The 20,677-nt window shown below is 37.6% G+C and overlaps 1 long non-coding RNA gene across 1 annotated transcript; it reads right to left on the bottom strand.

Annotated features, from left to right (window-relative positions):
* Positions 1-18,207: 18,207 nt before the first annotated feature.
* On the bottom strand, positions 18,208-19,435 carry LOC125261625. The gene is made up of 2 exons (XR_007183388.1): positions 19,046-19,435; positions 18,208-18,949 (listed from the first exon to the last, which is right to left on the bottom strand). It is a non-coding gene; the product is annotated as an uncharacterized LOC125261625 (long non-coding RNA).
* Positions 19,436-20,677: the final 1,242 nt, after the last annotated feature.

Raw genomic sequence — 20,677 nt, 5'->3', positions numbered from 1 at the left:
ATCAGAAGAATCCAGATCACTGGATCATCTGGATTGGAGCTGATTGCTGACATCTCTGAAATAAAAAATATGGAATAAGACACCTGGTCAAGATGTTATTCTTCTCATTGGAGGTCAAGAGTAAGGAAAGATCAGATATAGTTTGTCTGTTTCACAAACAAGTGTAAATATATCTTGTCTGTAGACTGTGTGAACTTTGACAGAATTTATGGAACAAACATTACTGAAATCCTTAAAAAAAACTCTAAAAGTACGTATGAAGTTACTGTGTTTTTATTGAAATAAGGTTTTGAAAAAAAGTGTGAATCTTTGAGGGGACAAATAAAAAATGATTTGATTTGAGATTCATAAGTTTTCAGTTTGATTCATGTTTTACTGACTGAGAATCTGCTTAGATGATTCAGTGAAAGAGCGGTCCACACGAATCCTAATCAGTTCAAACACACTGGTCAAATTAGGAAAAGAATTCAGGAATGATTGACATCTCTGGTTCGTTCAACAGATATACGGGAAAGCCTCGTTACAGTACAGCCGTACATCTGCAGACGCCGCTGCCTCTACTCTGAGATATTAACCCGAACTGACCTTTACCTCCATTCACATCTTTAAAAGATCTTTTGCATTTACATTATGGTGCCTTTGAATCAAATAATCTCTGTATTAAAGTGCATATTTCAGGTTTAACTTTTTTTTCGAGATGAATATATAACCTTGTACAAAAATACCATATAAAAAGGTACTGCAGGGTTTAAAAATGTTTTGCGAGACATAAGGGCATTAATTTAGTAGATAAAGTGACGGTCTCTGTAAAAAACACTTTTTTTTCAGCGTCGCGTCATTTTACGTCACTACAGGGAGATGTTCGCAGAGCTCAGTGTTGATTCAGTGCAGAATATATTGGTATTTAGCAACAGCGGCCGTGAATCAGTGTGTTTTCGGTAGTTTTTGTATTCTATTTATCATCGTAATGGTAAATTATTGTGTTTGTGGAGGTTGCACAAACTTCAGCCTGTCAGGACATCGAGTACAGAGGTTTACTAACAAGAAAAACTACGCTGCTATCTTCTGTGCCGGGGTTTGTTTTGTGCAGGTGAAGAGACGGGACTTCACTTCTACATCTGCGTCGAAAAACGCGTTCATTTTAGACTGGAGGATTATCATCCTGGCGATTATGATGGAGTTCAACATTGTAATACTTCTGTAAATGATTATATTAAATGAATAAACTTACACACGTTATGCTTCTTCACCGTTTTTACTTGAATCAATTTCAACACTGATGAATACAAATTATGTACACATGCATACAGTCTCACACTCACACAAAACAGTTTTGAATGATGTGCTGGTAATGTAAATACTCCAATTTCATGCATGCCATGTATGTAAACTTATATAAACATTCAAGTTCACACAACTACATAATCACGGCGTCATACATCCTCACACAATCAGTGAATGGGCACGGAATAAACTCATAACACAGAATTAATGAATAAAGGATAACATGAAACACATATATGTTTGGCCGCCGGCGGGAGACATGATCACGGATCCGTCAGAGATGCAGCTCGATGAAGACTTACGGTGCACATTTTAAGTTTTGTGTTTGATTATTACATTTGCTAACTACCAAATCAGTCGTGACGAGAAACGGCTATATCAAGTAACGTTAGTGTGGACGGATATTAACGCGTGTGACATACGCTTGATCAAAGTTTATTCGTTTCGGTTATTAGTAATCAGTTACTCCTAGATGACCAATAGCTTTGCTATTGCCTGATTCATGATAATAATCTGTACAATATTGTGATCTGAGCACGTCGTTAACGTTATAAGCTAACATCGGTCGCTGCCCTGTTCTCCACTGGTTCTCCTCACACAACAGCTCAATTTGTCTCTTTTGACCGATATTCTGTCTAATTCTGGCCTGTCCCTGCTCTCTTGACCACATAGCAGGCTAATTGTATGGCTGTGATTAGTTATACGAGTATAAATAAGCATTTACAATTTCCTCAGCATCCGAACTGTCATTGCGATCCATTGTTTTCCTATAGTTTATATTGATCGCGCTCCCTTCAGTGACGTCACGTCCGATTTGGCATTTTTCAGATGCGGAAGTAAAATTCTCTCACAAAAAACGACTCCAGAAGCCTATGTAGCGTATTTATGCGTGTTTTTTCAAGAAAATCTATTTCATACATTATTTTTCTACACATTGAATCACTAAAGCTCTAACCTGCAATATGCCCTTTAAAGGTGCTCTAAGCGATCCTGGGGGGGGGAGTAACTTCCTGTTGACGTTCGAAGCGTTGTCAAACAAAACAGAGGCTAGCTAGACCCTCCCTCTTCCTCCTCCTCCTCCTGAAACAGTCATGAACGTGCATTTAAAATCATTCTTATCAGTTATTGGCTGGAGCATGTTTATTATGTTTCATGGTTTTTGTTGCCGTTTTTGGAGCTTGTGGCGACTACCGAGACCACGGTTTTTTACAGTGTGTTCGGGGGACAGGCAGCTAGCGGATAGTGAGGAGATGTTTACTGTATGCGACAAAAAATGTTTAGAGCACCTTTAAGTAATGCTGTGGATGGCATAACATTTGCGATGGACAGTTACACGACTTTCATGGGGAATAAAGCGCCAGTTGTGAAATGTCAAAAATCACCTACGTGAATTCTGTCTGGTATCAATAACACAAGCAGAGTGAGCCAACATATTCTTATTTGAATATGTTGGCTCGCGTCTGTCTGTTTCATTTGATTATGTCGAGAACCGTTCATATAATTGTCACGTGGCGGGTGTGTTGCTGCGGACCCAAGGGAGTGTAATGTCGCAATTGGTCCAATATGGACATGCGAAACGTTCAGAATAAATAAGCTTTTAATAAACTACAGATAAGCTAAATAAACTAACGATTGCTGAAAGCGGCACGGCTCATGCGGGTGTAACAGGTATACAAAGTATACAGCTAAATATTGTTATAATTCACACAAAATTGTTCTATTGTACATATTATGATACCTGATCTAAAGGTGCGCTGCTCCTTTAAATGTTGCGTGGTCACAGTATGACCTAATTTCCTGTCCTGTCTCCTCCTCTTCCCTTTTGAACTGTGATTCGATGGAAAGGTAGGTTTCTTTTGTCATCCTGTTAATTTTATTTAATCCTTATGTTAATTATATCTTTTATATTTGTATTTCCACCCAAACTTATGTGTAAAGTACTGTTTTATTCATCCTTGGGATTATTTTTGTTATTTTACATTCTTTGAGGTATATTTCTGCTTTTATGTGAAACAAGCACATGGTAATGGAGGCGCACCATATTTGTTTTATAGAGTGTTATAAGGGCCATCGAACTGAGGCTGCTTATTTTTTTCTCTATTGATTCAGGTATGTTTTCTATATATTTTTCTTATGTTCATGTTTTCTTCCGCCCTTTTGAACTGTGACGATGGAAGAGAGTGTTATAAGGGCCACTCGAACTGAGGCTGCTTATTTTTTTCTCTATTGACAGTAAAAAGATCCGAATCGGCTGCCTGCTGTCCCGTGTCTGATTTCTACATCCACACAACGTAACACAACGCAGACCAAGTTTTAATACCCGGTGTCGCTAGCCGCACTCACGCTGGGCACAAGCGAGCCGCACGGTTACACGGGCAGGGCTTATATGCTCCGAGAACGGACACTGCACTGTATTGCACTATATACTGTAGTGATTGTCACAGACACTTGTCAAATCTATTTTTCTTTAAAACTAAGTTAACATTCAAATCTTATCAGTTAACAGTTAATGGTCGGTTAATGAGCGTCGGATGTCGGTCATGAAAATGAACATCCCTACTTTGGAAAGACATGAGGGTGAGTAAATAATGACAGAATTTTCATTTTTGGGTGAACTAAACCTTTAAAGATCTAACAGAGCTCAGATTTTTATAAAATCTTCATTTGTGTTCTGCTGAAGTCAGACAAACACACAACCTTTACGTTTTCAAGGACTAGAAATAATTTATAATTTCTTGATATTTTAAGTTTTCCATGACCAAGGCAATCCTGGATGTAGAATACAGAATACTTGAATCAAGTGTTACCTATGATTTTCAGTTATCTGCAGTAAGAATCTTGATCATCTTCCTCCTGGTGCTGTCAGTCAAGCTTCTGGTTTTTTGGTACTCTCTGATGATTGCATCCCCACCAGGTTTAGCCTGCAGAATTGTTTGGACCAGCTGCAAACAGTTACATAGTACAATCAACGACAACCTCTCAAGAACCATTCTGTTAACATGATTGTGTAGTCACAAAGCTCAGTACATGTGTAAACTCACACAAGACGTATTGAGATCCAATTGTTCTGACTCCATTTGGATGTCGACTTTGCCAGATTCTTTTATTAACTTTTTGTGGTTTAGTATAATTTATTAAAGAGTTAGCAATGTTTCCAAAAAGTTTTGAAATATACTTATGGTGGTAGCCAGGTGGAAAATGACTGTGACATATATATATATATATATATATATATATATATATATATATATATATATAAAATGCAACTCACAATTCTAGCTTCATCTTCGGCTCTCTGCTGCTTTCTTGAAGGGGTTCCGCCACTCAGAATAACTGTCATCAGATTCATAGTTTGCAGTCTCAGAGGAGCTTCCTTCACTGGACACTGCAGGGGTATTTGCTAATTCTATTGAAAAAAAGGTTTCAAAAATTAAGTTGAGACATTATTCAATAACGAAATATAAATTAAGTAAAGCACTACAACTTAAATTTGGACTTTCAATATGGTAAAACAATTTTGATTATGCTCAATTTTGAATAAGCTGAAAACTAAATAAACTAAATAAAATAATATAGCACTGATGTCAACTTGTAGGATAATTAATATAAACTTTTTAAGGATTTTAAATTACTGTTAGAGTTAATGACCTTGGCAACATTCATGTGGAGGACTGAAACACTCATTTATTTAGTATTTAATTTAATCTGATTTATTGTCACGTCGCCGGAAATAGAGTCAAGTGTCCCAATGTGTAGTGAGCCAGCGTCCGTTACTGTCCTTACCAGTGCCCGAATTCGTGTACACGAGCTCGGGTCGGGAGCTAGGGAGCTGATTGAGACGCACCCTGTATTTCTACATTTAATAACATGTTGTATGATAGCAAAGAACGATTTCACCTCGAATGCCAGTGCGCACTAAAATAACGGCTGGAATTGGAAAACTTTTGGGAATTACAGTTTAAGATTTAAAACACTTTTACAATGTTCGCATGAACGTAGTTCTCATGTAAGAAAACTTGACAGCAGCGCGACTGTGTCTGACGCATATATGACGACACGAGACAGATATGATTTTCAGTATAAAAACGAAACTTACACAAACAAAATTCATGTCGTTTACAGCATTAACGTTTCACGACAGAAAATGAAGTAACGTTAGGCCTATACCCGGGGCCTATAGGCCTATTTAATGTTTGTAAACATTCGGGATGCGCGCGCATCATGGTTGCAGAAAACCCGGGAGTGATAACCAGTACGACGAGAGTTACGACGAAGCGGTTCAAAGTAGGTAAGATTTAGAAACATTATAGAATATTTTGATTTGTTATTTTTTTTTAAATGTTGTCGGCATATCACAGCAGCTTCACCCAGCGATAAGCACTGTTATTTAAAAAAATTAACATTACCGAGTGGGATACAGCTTACGGATCCGTTTGCCATAGCACCTTGTCAGTGGTTAAATGACGAAACGAAATGGCCAAGCATCCAGTGGCCAGAGATATATATTTACCTGATTGACACCTCAAGTGTATAGCCTATACTCAGGAGAAGCTAAAAGAGTGCCTCTTGACGCGTACAACTTTGTTTTTTGTTTTGTTTTTGTTTAAGTCACGAATTAAAAGAATAAAAAGTTAATTTCGAGTTTATATCTCACAATTCTGACTTTTATTTCTCGCAAATCTGAGTTTATATCTCACATTTCTTACAAAGAAAAACAGAATTGTGAGATATACTCGTTATTCTGTCTTTTCTGAATTGCATTTTATCCCGCAATTCTGACTTTTTTCCCCTCAGAATTGTGAAATAAACTCACAATTGCGAGTAATAAAGTCCGAACTGGGAGTAATAAACACGCAAATGCAAGAAAAAAGTCAGAATTGTGAAATTAAAATTGTATAGACTGTTTAAAAGTTATCTATGTGAAATGTTATAGGTTTAAATATTATTTCAATGCTGTAACTGCTATGTATGTATGCCCTCTGAACTGAATATGTGAATATTATGTAGACTTACTGTTTACATCAAATTCCTGCTTTAATAGTAGACTAATCCTTGCGGGTGTCATCAGTCCAGTCTGTGAAACGTCTCTGTTTAGCTTCAAAGGACGTTTTCAACGATGGTTTTCTTTAAAAATGAAGACTATATTTTTTGCATTCCGATTCCAACATCCAGAGGCACAACAAAACATTTTTCTCTTATTCTGTGGATTTTGCACATTTTCCTCCAATTGCTGCCGCTATTTTTCTGCAACCACTATGCGCGCGCAGCTGCAAGTGACGTCATTGTGACGTCTGCTCCAAAGTGGTCTATAACTTTTTAAATGAGTGACGTTATGAGTCACAAAAAAAACGCGTTTCAGTTCTACTTTTACAGACTTCACACAAAGACTAGACACAAAGCAATACCGCACTTAACGCTTTCAAAGTAAATATAAATTTACCATTTGACAAATTCTCCAATCGGAGCAGAAAAACGCCCAAATCTGGCTGCTTCAGAACTTCCCCAAAGACATCCTCGTCCACTTCAGTTACAGACTCGTCGAAAAGCTTCGCCTCGGCCTGACTAGAGGCGGGAATGCCGAACTTCACGAAGGCTGTGAACAAACCAAAATCCAAGGAACTAAAAATACAATGTCAGCACAGGACTAACTACTAATTTATTTTATAAAATTACCTTCATCCAGGAAATCCGAAAGTTTGGAATCGACGTCAGAAACTTCATGTACTTCTGCAAGTCTATGAACTTTAAGGAGCATTCCTGACAAAAACACGCGCAGTTAGTAATTTTCAAATTTGTCCAACTCCATTTATATTTTTTACTAATAATGCTGACACAATTTTATTTACTTTTTAATTTTAGAGAAAGAGAGAACGCAATCACACTTACCGTCTCAGTCGCATGAAGAAAATGGCGTTGTCGACTCATCTTCTTAAAAGGCAACAGTCATATAGGGGCGGAGTCAAGACAAATTGGCGCTTTTTTTAACACTTTAAGTGTAAAAATAAAATCACATAATTTAACACCCTGTAACTACACTGAAAAGCAGAACTCATTAGCACTGTAGGTTGTTAATTCAACTCTTTTGGAATTAATAACATTTAACACTGCAATTTTTACACTGCTGATTTTACTGTGGTACAAGAGCAAGAAATACAACAATACAAAATATATAAATAGTATAAATGGGTAAATGAGAATGAGTGAATAAATGGTTTAAATGTGATTGACTGTAAATGGTTGAAATGGATTCTGTTTCCCGTGTCATGAATGTATTTGTATTATTTTCTCAGTACACATTACTTCAAGGCAGTTTTATAGAGATCTGCGTGTCAGTAAGTTTACAGAACAAATGCTTTAACGTCTCTGAGCTCATAAAAATCTCCATAACATGTTTGAAAGTGTTTCACTGATCTGTCTGTGACATGATGAAGAACAGCTGATGAAGATGAAATGATGAATATATCATTTAAAAACAGAATTTATGGGAGTGTCTAAGATCAGCAGGGTCTCAGATCGAGTCTTTAAAATGTTGCGGCGTTAAAAGATGAGGGATGAACAGAGTTGAGAAGCTCATAATGTCAAAGATCACAGTGACGTTCAGCCCTGAGTTTGAGTGAATCATGACCTGAGCTGATTCACACTGATCATGCTCTGGACACTGAGCCGTTTAACTGCTCAGATTCAGATTGATTCAGTGAATCAGGAGCATCAGATCTGATCTTCATCTGGACTCCAGCTTCAGGATCCCTGAGAGAAACACATTCAGATACATTCACAGAGTCTGAACTGACACTTAAAACATCATCCATCTGATTCAGAAATGATCATGTGATTCAAACTCACTTCAAGCCTTTCTTTCTCTCAGTTTGATTCACTCACCTGTTTTCTGAATCACTGTGCTGGAAGATTCGTGTCACTGCTCTCGAAACACAGCTGAAAACAGATTTAATCTGATCATTATACTGTTATATTCAAAGTATTTTCTACACTGATTTCTTCATTTAATATGACTTCATGTCAGATATTCCATGGTTTGATAAAGTAAAATGATAAATAATATTTTCACTTATAAAGTCAGACTCATAATTTAGTTTCCATGACTATTTTAAAACACAATGAATCACTCGTGACTCACCTGAAGATCCTTTTACGCAGCATGAAACAGATCAAGAGCAGAAGAACAACAGTGATGAAGAAAAGAGCAGAAATCCACCAGAACTGATCTATACAAGCCATACAAAATAAAATCAGATCTGATCTAGACAATCAACAACACAATACAATCATCTGAATGAATCAACTATATATTAAAAAATTTCTTCTCTTTCTCTAAACTTTGGTGTTTCTTATATGTGATCTTTCATCATCTGAACTCACGTGAATCTGGAGTTTGCGTCGATCCGCTGCTGGAGTCTGTGTCATTAAACACTGAAAAACACATTCATAATCATCATGATTCACTTACAGAAGATTCACTTCAACACAGAGTTTGATCTGAATCAGGACAGATTCACTTCAGCACAGAGTTTGATCTGAATCAGGACAGATTCACTTCAACACAGAGTTTGATCTGAATCAGAACAGATTCACATCAACACAGAGTTTGATCTGAATCAGGACAGATTCACTTCAACACAGAGTCTGATCTGAATCAGGACAGATTCACTTCAACACAGTTTGATCTGAATCAGGACAGATTCACTTCAACACAGAGTTTGATCTGAATCAGGACAGATTCACTTCAACACAGAGTCTGATCTGAATCAGGACAGATTCACTTCAACACAGAGTTTGATCTGAATCAGGACAGATTCACTTCAACACAGAGTCTGATCTGAATCAGGACAGATTCACTTCAACACAGAGTTTGATCTGAATCAGGACATATTCACTTCAACACAGAGTTTGATCTGAATCAGAACAGATTCACATCAACACAGAGTCTGATCTGAATCAGGACAGATTCACTTCAACACAGAGTTTGATCTGAATCAGGACAGATTCACTTCAACACAGAGTTTGATCTGAATCAGGACAGATTCACTTCAACACAGAGTTTGATCTGAATCAGGACATATTCACTTCAACACAGAGTTTGATCTGAATCAGGACAGATTCACTTCAACACAGTTTGATCTGAATCAGGACAGATTCACTTCAACACAAGAGTTTGATCTGAATCAGGACAGATTCACTTCAACACAGAGTCTGATCTGAATCAGGACAGATTCACTTCAACACAGAGTCTGATCTGAATCAGGACAGATTCACTTTAACACAGAGTTTGATCTGAATCAGGACATATTCACATCAACACAGAGTCTGATCTGAATCAGGACAGATTCACTTCAACACAGAGTTTGATCTGAATCAGGACAGATTCACTTCAACACAGAGTTTGATCTGAATCAGGACAGATTCACTTCAACACAGAGTTTGATCTGAATCAGGACATATTCACTTCAACACAGAGTTTGATCTGAATCAGGACAGATTCACTTCAACACAGTTTGATCTGAATCAGGACAGATTCACTTCAACACAAGAGTTTGATCTGAATCAGGACAGATTCACTTCAACACAGAGTCTGATCTGAATCAGGACAGATTCACTTCAACACAGAGTTTGATCTGAATCAGGACAGATTCACTTCAACACAGAGTTTGATCTGAATCAGGACAGATTCACTTCAACACAGAGTTTGATCTGAATCAGGACAGATTCACTTCAACACAGAGTTTGATCTGAATCAGGACATATTCACTTCAACACAGAGTTTGATCTGAATCAGGACATATTCACATCAACACAGAGTCTGATCTGAATCAGGACAGATTCACTTCAACACAGAGTTTGATCTGAATCAGGACAGATTCACTTCAACACAGAGTTTGATCTGAATCAGGACAGATTCACTTCAACACAGAGTTTGATCTGAATCAGGACAGATTCACTTCAACACAGAGTTTGATCTGAATCAGGACAGATTCACTTCAACACAGTTTGATCTGAATCAGGACAGATTCACTTCAACACAAGAGTTTGATCTGAATCAGGACAGATTCACTTCAACACAGAGTCTGATCTGAATCAGGACAGATTGATGTATTTTACTGAAGTGTCTCTCACCTCTGAACATGGTCTCATGTGTGATCTGAAATGAAAGAAAGAATCATCAGAGCAGTGTTTAGTGTTAATGAAGGATTCATTACTGTGTGAGTTTATTGTGTTCATCTTGAACTGCAGCTCTAATGATTCATAATTAAATCAAAAGAACATGATCATCATTTCTGTGTTTAAATATGAAAACAGATGAATGTTGAGAGAGATTGAGTTGATTTACTCTTTTAGAATGACACTGAATCTCATAACGAAGTTCATCCACACAGTGAGACGTGACGAGTCGATCAGATTTTACAGACGTCACAGGATACATCAGTTTGTGTGGATCTGATGGATCTGCTAACAGACGCCCGTCCTGAACAAATCAAACACAAGAGGATCAAGTATTGTATCTGAGTGAGTATGATGGTGTAGTCTAAGGACAGAAATGTTTTGGTTAGAAATGACCAAATGTCCTTACAAAGATAGTAAAATTAGTTGGGCCGCACAAAATCAAGATGTTTTATATGAGACTAAATTACGACTTGATATACTATGCTTCTTCACTACACTATCCATAAACCCACTCATTGAATCTGATTGGCTGAGAGCCGTCTCCAGCTGTACAAAACTTTATTATCAGCACTGGAACCATTTCAGCGTTTGTGTCACTCCGCTTGCAGCGACTCTCATGGCGGTTGAGCAAATCCACCATATTTTTGCAAATAACGAATGTAGTTTTAAGAGTTTTTTTTAGGCAAGAATGTAGTTATTTAGACCTCAAATGTGCAAATAGGCTAAGTTAACTTTCATAATTTTATATTTAGGCTCTATTTAACTTAAATCCTGTTCTAGAGCGCTGCTTATGTAGCCTATGTTTAACTGAATTGTATGATTGTGTTTATTTCCTATTGTCTTTTATAATGGCGAATCGCTGTTCATTTAAAAGTTTTTCAATAAATATTATTTTATATAGGCCTAAAAAATATGCCGTATTTGGTATTGCTAAATATTGTTCGTTGCATGGATTTCAGTGAAAGTTGCATTAACTCGCCATTAGATGGCAGCAAAGTCTTAATGATTCAGTCCCAACAGACTTTTATTTTGAAAGGGACTGGTTGATGTTAAAATTAAGTTTTGCAAAACACTGAGGCTTTCCCCTCAACTGTATCATAAAATGGTTTATTGCTTGAACCTGTTCAACATGGTGCACACTAACAGCATCACAAGAAGCTGCCTTTGCATCCCAGATAACCCAGTAATTGTTGGAGAAATATCATAATACATCAGTTTAATAAATAAAGAAATAAAAATATTTAGTCTATAGAAATATCAGTCTTTCATGTTTCATTCTACTTACACAATGTATGAACAAATGAGTCTGAGAATAAATTTATGAAAATATGGAAAAGTCTAATGTAGGCATATGATCAAAATAACTGAATATTATAGTGGAAAAGCCCATTGAAATGCTTGTGAATGGGGATTAATACAAACTGAACATGCACAAAACTACACATAAATATGTATTCGTAGTAGGCCTATAATTTGTTCTTATCAAAGAAGTGAATGGCAGGAGGTTTGCGTTATTTGAATCAGAATGCGATGCAGTAATGTTTTTTTTTTTTATTAAATGCTTAAAAGAAAAGGAAAAAACAGTAAAAACAATTAGCATCATATAACAAATCATAATAACAGCAAAATAACAAATCATATAACAGCGATGCAGTAATGTGGTTCTGAGAGAATTAAGCTTCAGACGTCACAGATCACATGGTTATGGCAAAACCAACGAATCCAGCACCATTACCGAATGTCATCTCTCTGTCATAATGCTCTACACAGAATACAGTGATAACACACTAATACAATGAAGCAATTTAACGTTACTTCATTAGTAGTTCTGAGGTAATGTTTTAGAATTAGTAACGCATCTGTTAAACTGTAAACTTGAATGTGTGGCGGAAGGAAATAGGCCTAGTTCTGCACAAAAGAGGGTATTAAAGACACTCCGTTGTTATTTCTTATTTATTTACACACTCGTGCCGTCAAAATGTTGAATCACAATATCAAATATCAGCACTCTGTGATTCACGTCAGCACGTAAACATGGTTTATGAGGACAGTTCCTGTATCGTAAACTGAGTGGCTTAAAAAACATACTAAAGAGTGTTTTGAAATTCAAAAACGCATACATTTTCCTGTGATGGATAGGTTTAGGGGTTGTGTAGGGCGATATAATGTACAGTTTTTACAGTATAAAAACCATTACGCCTATGGAGAGTCCCCGTAAACCACATATACAAGTATATGTGTGTCATGGTGTGGTTTGAGGACAAAAACACACACTCACCTCTGAATACCAGCTCTGCTCACAGTCATCACTGGTTTGATTCAGTATATTAGACTGAAGTCTGTATTCAAACCCTTCTTCAGTCTGAATCTCTCCACATGTTTTATTGATTGTGTTCATGTTTTAGTGCTGAAAACAGAATAGAAATGTTTTAACCAAAGAACCAAATGACTGCAGTATATTAATATTGAATGACAAATGTTGAAGAACAAACATTTAAACAAATGTGGATAAGCTGTAGTGATGTCCATTTAAACCAGTGAAAATAACTCTTAAAATATGATGTTTTCAACAAATAACCTCAATTTTAATCTTTTCCTTACAAAGCATCACATTTTAGATTAAAGTACGTTTATATGTTTGACACAAGAGGGCGCTGTAACTATGAAATAATGAAAGTTAAAGTATAGATCTCTACTGCAAAATCTGGAAAACTTTAACAACAACAACAACAAACAAACAATAAAAATACAAATCCATTTGTGCTACAAATGAGTCAACCTTAATTATTCTAAACAGAACCTTCATAATAGTCAGCAAAAAAAAAAAAAAAAATGGATACAGTAGAAAAATTAGTTTGGGAGGAAACGAGGATGTTAAAATGTAAAATGTTTCAGAAAAACAATGTGTGAGTAAATCAGCTCAGATCTCACTGACTGACTGAAACTCGATTTATTCACATCGTTATTAGAATATTTCCATACTAACTTCCAAATATCATAATCCATTTAAACAATTCTTAAGTCTTGTAATATCCTATCCTTTATGGCGCAAAACTATCAAAGTGTGAAAAACTAATGCTGAGCATAAAAGTGCAAAAACTTTATAACAGTTATAACTTTGCTAAAACTTTATAACTTCACGACTATCGTATCACCATTTGAATAGACTGAATCGATGGATCCTTAGTCAAAATAAGTAACGAGAGCAGAAAACTGAAATATTTTCTTCCGGAAACACGCTGGACTTCAGCTCGTGTTTTCATTTTGGCACAGGGGAGACCTAAAGCGCCGCTGCACAGACCGATCGTAGTATGACATCAAAGTACCGCGAGAGTGATTACAGAACAGACGCTCCGTATGCTTTTGCTCTCGCGGTACTTTGATGTCATACACCGATCAGTCTGTGCAGCGCTGGATCAAGTCCAACAATTACGTAGCATTTCTGGAAATGATATGCTCGATGACGTCTGCTTGAAATGAAACGCATAAACACAATCTGCGAACACACTTCACTGTGATTGGTTGAAGTAAATCGAAAGTTTACGCTGCACACACACACACACACACACACACACACACACACACACACACACACGGGTAAAGCGCTGAGTGTTAACCCTTTGACTGTCAGTGTTGGCACGGGTATCTGCCGATCCCAATAAAAAAATCACAATAAAAAACTTACTTTAAAAACATAACATTTTTGCATAAAAGTGTGTAAACGTTTCGTTTAATGTAAAGCATATTGTGCCCAGACTTTGATGTAAATAATACAATTTTATTTGCACGAAACCACGAGATTATGAATTATTTGAGAGGATACGGAAATTTCAAACGTTTTGAACCATTTAAGATATTTTAGACTTTTACGTCCTCGCGCTTTAAAAAATTTAAAGTCATTATTTTAAGGACAGATCTACAGATCCTGGTTTACAGCAGACAAAAATACTGACACATATATTACTCTAATAAAAACCATGATTTTCTGACAGAGGAGTTAAATATTGCGCATAATCAGAGCCGCATCGAGTCAAAGAAGGCACACGAAAACATTTTACACGTGAACTTAAGAAATATAATCATTTGACAATATAACAAGTCATAAAACAGTTGACAATGAAACTGTTGCCTATTAAAACGGATATCAGCTACTGAACATGTGTCATACCTTAAGCGAACTGCTGGGACAAATTTGATAAGAGCAGAAAGAAATTCCTCTTGCACCGCTTGTTTGGTATATGAGCCAATGTGGGCAAAGAGAGGGGAACCCAAACACACGAGAAACATTGCGTAATAAGCTGATAGCCAATGAGAAGAGACACACGAGAAACAACGTAAGCTGATAGCCAATGAGAAGAGACACACGAGAAACAACGTAATAAACTGATAGCCAATGAGAAGAGAGGAGCGCTGTGTGTGACTGTCCCTGCGTTCCATTCGGAAGGGCTCATCCCTATGCCCTAATCCCTTCAAAGGGTTTACCCTCCGGAGTGAGAGCTTCGAAGGGATGAAGGGTGTAGGGGTAAAAAAACTCTTCTTTTGGAACGCACTTCTGCGTCATCTTAACGAGGCAATCAAGGAGGAGTAGATTGTGCAAGCTGCGCCGTTTGTTTAACGTCAGTTTATTTATTTATTTATTTTAGGTTTATCGCATGTAGGCTATATTGTATCTATGTATTTTAAACATTTGAATGGACTGATAAAGGGAGCTGTAAAGTATTTTTGTTGAAGTACAATGTCGTTTTGACCATAATAATGTACCAAATCTAACTCGTATAAATATTCAGTAGTATAGAAAAATACTATACATACATAGTTAAACTCTGAGTTACATAGTTAAACTCTGAGCCTCCTGTACCCATTCTGTGATGTCAAACTTCCCTGTGCAAAGGATCATGGGTGCCCGAAGTGTCCATCAGTTGTTCCCTTCGAAATCCTTCATTCCGAAGGGCCCTTTGAAGTGGCCAGTTTTGAGCACTTCGGTTTGGAACGACCCTTCAATATGGCGGCCATGATTATTTTCACTCCGAAGTGCCCTTTGGAGGGCGATATATCCCGTTTGGAACGCACCGTTTGATCGTGTTGTGCTTTCACTTCACACTGTTTCCTGGTTTCACATGATCTAGTCAGCTAGCTATTTTAATCTTACTGAAAATATTCTTGATCATCGTCATAACAACACGGGCTGTTTAAAGTGACTCCATGACTGACCCATCAGATCCACAATACTTGAATACTTGCACTAAATGCAGTGTGACATTATTTCTCAATTTATTTTATCAGAAGCAACTTTAAAGAACGTCATTGGTCAACTCCACCATGTGCTGGAGTTTTTAATCAAGAAGATCAAATTAAACAAAGCTGTATCAGGACAGATGTGTAAAAATAATTCCGCTCCATCTCGCGCACAGTTGGGCGCGCGAGCCTAACAAAGTAGCCTTTATATTAAACGTGCGCGCTGTCTAGTGGATTTTCAAGCGCTCGAGTCACTTGCGCATGCGCTGTTGTACGCGCACCCTCTGCGGTCTCAAAAATTGGGCTTATACTTTGTATAGTATCAGCATTTGTAAAGTATACTTGGGCTTTACACCATCATTCACCAGCTCTACTGATAGCGAAGGAGAACAAACTATTAGCAGTATTGAAGTAACTTTGAAACTTTCTCACATCTGTGCTAATAACTGATGTTGTTGTGGTTAATGAGGAAGGGCTGCACTATATATCACGCGTTTCAGTAAAGCCGGTTCCCTGTACCGCTAAATGCAACCTGTTTTTAAACGCAGCCTTTTAATACGGACGTAGTTCACGGACAAGCCACGCAATTGAATCGCACTTTCTCGATATGAACATCTGTCGGCTACGGCTCTGTCTATATGCCGCTTCATTTGAAACAGGTGATGGCGATTTAGCGGATCAGGGAACCGGCTTTACTGACGAAATGCGCGTGAGAATGTGATTAATCGTGCAGCCCTAATGAGGAGTCTAGAGAAGTGTTCATTTCGGAGGTTGCTTGCACTTTTGACTCCAGTATGGAGGAAGCCTTTATGACTAAAGCTGTTAAATACCAACCACTTTTAAACATCATTTCAGAGATAGGTTATCGGGCTCGATTTCTTGTTTTCATATTTGGCAGCTTAGGACATACACAGAGGCTGGTAGTAAAGGGGCTTCAACAGCTTGGGATGCCCAAAAAAGGGCTAAACGGTTAGCAAGGTATTGTGCTCTGTCTGCTATTATAGGTGTTGCTATTTATACCCATAAAAACTGAGAGTTATGCTTAATATTGTGATGATCTTTGGAATTCACTGGTTTTCTGCATTAATTGTCAGGAAATGTCATCTGATCAAAGTCACACAATCATAATCATATTGTCTTTATTGAACACACACATATATTCGCAGAGCTGCAGGAAAGGGAAGTGATATCTGTGAATGACGTAACTGCTGTTGTTATTGTGACAAACTGTTTTGTTATGAGTGTTCATGAGTGAGTTAAACTGATCACTGTTCTTCAGAAAAATACTATCCTCAGATTTCCCAGCATCAACATTGACTGTGAAAGTCCTTGATAATGTCTGTGAAATCATAGTTTTGGAGAATGTTGTCCTCAATAATACACATTAAGAGTGACAGTCACTAAATCAACGGTGACGTAGATTCACATGTGAAACCACGTTTAACCAGTCACACTCAGACCACCAAAGTTCACACCTTCAGATGTGAGTTAAGTGTTTTGTGTGATTGTGAAACATGGGTTATTCCTGAAATCCAGTGTCTCCTGTCTTAGTCATAAATATCCTCATTTGAACTCTACGCATATTGAAGTTGATTTAGAAAACATTTGAAGCACCATATATCAGATTTCCCCTGTTCTCCATTATGTGTCTGTATGTGTGAATCCACGGAGATTTGCTGCTTCTAGAGACAAACTGAGATGAGCTTCAACAGAACAGAGTCTTGTTTTACTTGTTCAGCTGTTAGCATCACTGCTAGTGCTAATGAAGGATTGACTCGTGATTGTGTTTATTGTCCTGATGAACTGCAGCTCAAATTATTCATATTTAAACACAGCCTGAGCAAATGAAAGACAATCATGTTTTGAGGACAGAAACACACTCGCCTCTGAAAGAAAACAACAGAGAAAACAGGAAGCCTCTTAAACCAATTACTGCATGAGAAGTGTTTTCTAAAAATAAACATTCACTCATTTTCTCAAAGCCACATTTTTAGACTACATTCACAAAACCCCTGACACCATACATCCCAAACCATATCAGCTGTTCTCAAAATCAATCGAAGCTTTCAGATCATACACACATCAGTCAATATCAGCACTATACAGATCATTCTTTAGACTTTCTAGTCCTCCTCCTACACAAACCTGAGTTCACTGTCAGATTATAAATGTTTAAATCTGTCACTGGGACGGGATCCTTTATAAAGGTATTAATATGTGCACTTTTGGTACCATCTAACATGCACTCTTAATGTACCTTTAGAAAGAGTATCAGTGACATAATCAATGTGAAAGAGCATGAATCTGCACTGCTGTTATAGCTATGATATAAGATGGGTGTGTCTACGGAAGTTAAGTTCATATATGGTCATTCAGGGTTTCCTGCAGAAAAGCTTCTGTGTCTGTAATAATATCATCTGTCATGATTCTTGAAACAATATATGTCCAGGTTTGCAAATGTGTTACTGCTTTCTTTTAAGAGACAATAACTTTATTTATTGTACACTTTCAACTGAATGTTTTTATTCACAGACATCAATATACATTATATTATCATATATCACACACTGCATGAAAGGGAATATTAAAAAAACAAAATGAGGCACTTTATGGGGTCGTCCACCTGCATTGGCTTTTCATCGTTTTTGCATTGAAGATTTCTTAAAAAAAGTTAAAATCTCATCTCATGAATCCATTATCTTGAATATATTTTAGAGACCAGTGAAATATTCACAATTCCCATTTCTGTTACTACAGCGTAAACTACTATCCTCAAGTTCAAACATGGTAACCTATATTAGTCAATGGTGACCGTCAACTGTCTGCTTACTGACACTCTTCAACATCTTCTCATTTTTGGGGTGAACTATCCCTTTAATTCAAAACAACAAATCTAATGTGGTCAGTTGGTTCTTTACTATTATTTCGACAGTAAATGATAAAAAAGTACAAATGTTAAAAGAGTGCATTCATACGACAACAACAATATATTAAAGACAAAAAAGTTTTCTCGAGTTATCAAATGATTCCCGTTCACACAGATCCGCAGATACGACTAAAAGCGCTGTATTATGTTGCCAGACAAGTAATGACAGGATGATCCTCTGGACACGAGCCGTTGATCTGCTCAGATTCAGAATGATTCAGTGAATCAGATTCATCAGATCTGAGCTTCATTTGGACAGCAGATTCAGGATCAGATTCAGGATCCCTGAGGCCGAGAACAGACTCTGGCTCCAGAACACGAACCATTCTGGTGGAAAAAAGCTAAAAGTCTGAAAAATGAATGATCATGTGATTCAGTCAAACCCACTTCAAGTCTTTCTTTCTCTCACTTTGATTCACTCACCTGATTTCTGAATCACTCCGCTGAATGTTCTTAGCCTCATTAGAGTACACGCTGAAAAAGGACAAAAAGCATCCAGCACAATTACACATAATGCCACGTATATGTCCCATGACATCCAGAACCAAGTCATATCTCTAACGAGTGAGATTGTCACAGAGCACATTGTGAAGGAGATTAGTGATTCATGGTACACCCTTAAAGTAGATGGAACGAAAGTCCCAACTGGGTGTGAAAACATTTCTTTTATACTGAGATATGTTGATGACAGTTGTCGTGTGTGATTGCTGAAAATGACTACAAGCAAACAATGTGACATCTTGACCTTAACTGAACTAGTTATCTCTGAAATAACTAATGTTGTCCTTAGCCTTGAAGAGATTTTAAGTCAGTGTTACGACGGTGCCAAATGATATGTCTGGAAAACATGGTGGAAAGCAGAAATTATTGCAAGACAAATTAAATTGTGAAGTGCCATATGTGCACTGCTTTAATCACCAGTTGCATTTAGTGGAGCTTAATGCACTGTCGTCTGAGAGGCGATAGAGGACTTTTTCAATGAGTGCAATTCCCTTTACACATTTTTTTTCAGAAACCCACTGTGTCAGCACAATACACTGGTGAAAAACTGAAAAGACTGCTTGTTCAGAGATGGACTCGGCACCTCGCTACAGTGTCAGTCATTGTGAAATCGAGATCGAATCCACTCACTCATACAGCACGGATGTGAGACTTGAGGCAACAGGCTTACTTAAAGCCACAACCGAGCCAAGCTTCAGGTTCATAGCTTATATGAGCCATAAAATCCTGGGCCTCCTCGATCCTTCAAATAAGCTGTTGCAATCTGAGGCTGCTGATCTGTACACCAGTGTCCATCTAGTCCGCAGCACCTTTGAGTGTACTGAACATCTACGATATGATGCAGAGTTTGAAAACCTGTGGAGTGCATGTGAATATCACCAGGTATCAAGCACTCTTGCCACACCAACACGCGAACGACAAAGACTCATGAACAAAACCATGCAGGATTATGTGGTTGAAAGCACAGTGGGTCTACATGATGGAGACAAAAGTGAGTGCAAACGCATATTCTTTAGCACTTTGAATGTCGTGCTGGGGGAAATCTCATCACCATTAGTGAAAGAAATACCCAGCTGCTAGAGGCTCTGTGTGCCATGAATGCTGACAGCTCCATTTCTCTGGACGTGAACGAGATCAAGCCGCTGTTGCAATTAACCAAAACTGAACCGGTGGAATCGGAGTTCACTGTAGCTCGCAAATTTTTCCTGAATAGGTGTTAAGGTGTAAATTTGCAATCTTAATCAGGAAACTCAGGCATCCGGAGACATCTCAAGGTGAAAAGCACCACAGGCTATAAAGAAACAACCTCCAGGAAGATAAAAAATGATTTGTGTATGATGTACCATATCTGAACTAGGGAAATTAATTTCTCAAAGTGCCGATCCAAAAGCCATAAAGTTTGAGAACAAAGGACCAGGTGGACATGCTAATTACATGCGAGACACCAGAGAGTTGGGCGTAGGACCCGCCCAAACCACATCTGATTGGTTAAAACAGGGAGGGTGGAGCTAACAGACCTGTTTAAAAACTATTGTCATGCATTTTAGGCTGACT

This window comes from Megalobrama amblycephala, unplaced genomic scaffold (genome assembly GCF_018812025.1).
Source record: "Megalobrama amblycephala isolate DHTTF-2021 unplaced genomic scaffold, ASM1881202v1 scaffold443, whole genome shotgun sequence".
In the NCBI taxonomy this organism is placed as follows: Eukaryota; Metazoa; Chordata; class Actinopteri; order Cypriniformes; family Xenocyprididae; genus Megalobrama; species Megalobrama amblycephala.
Note: the sequence above shows the minus strand (reverse complement) of the source record. Positions and strands in the feature narration are given on the sequence as shown.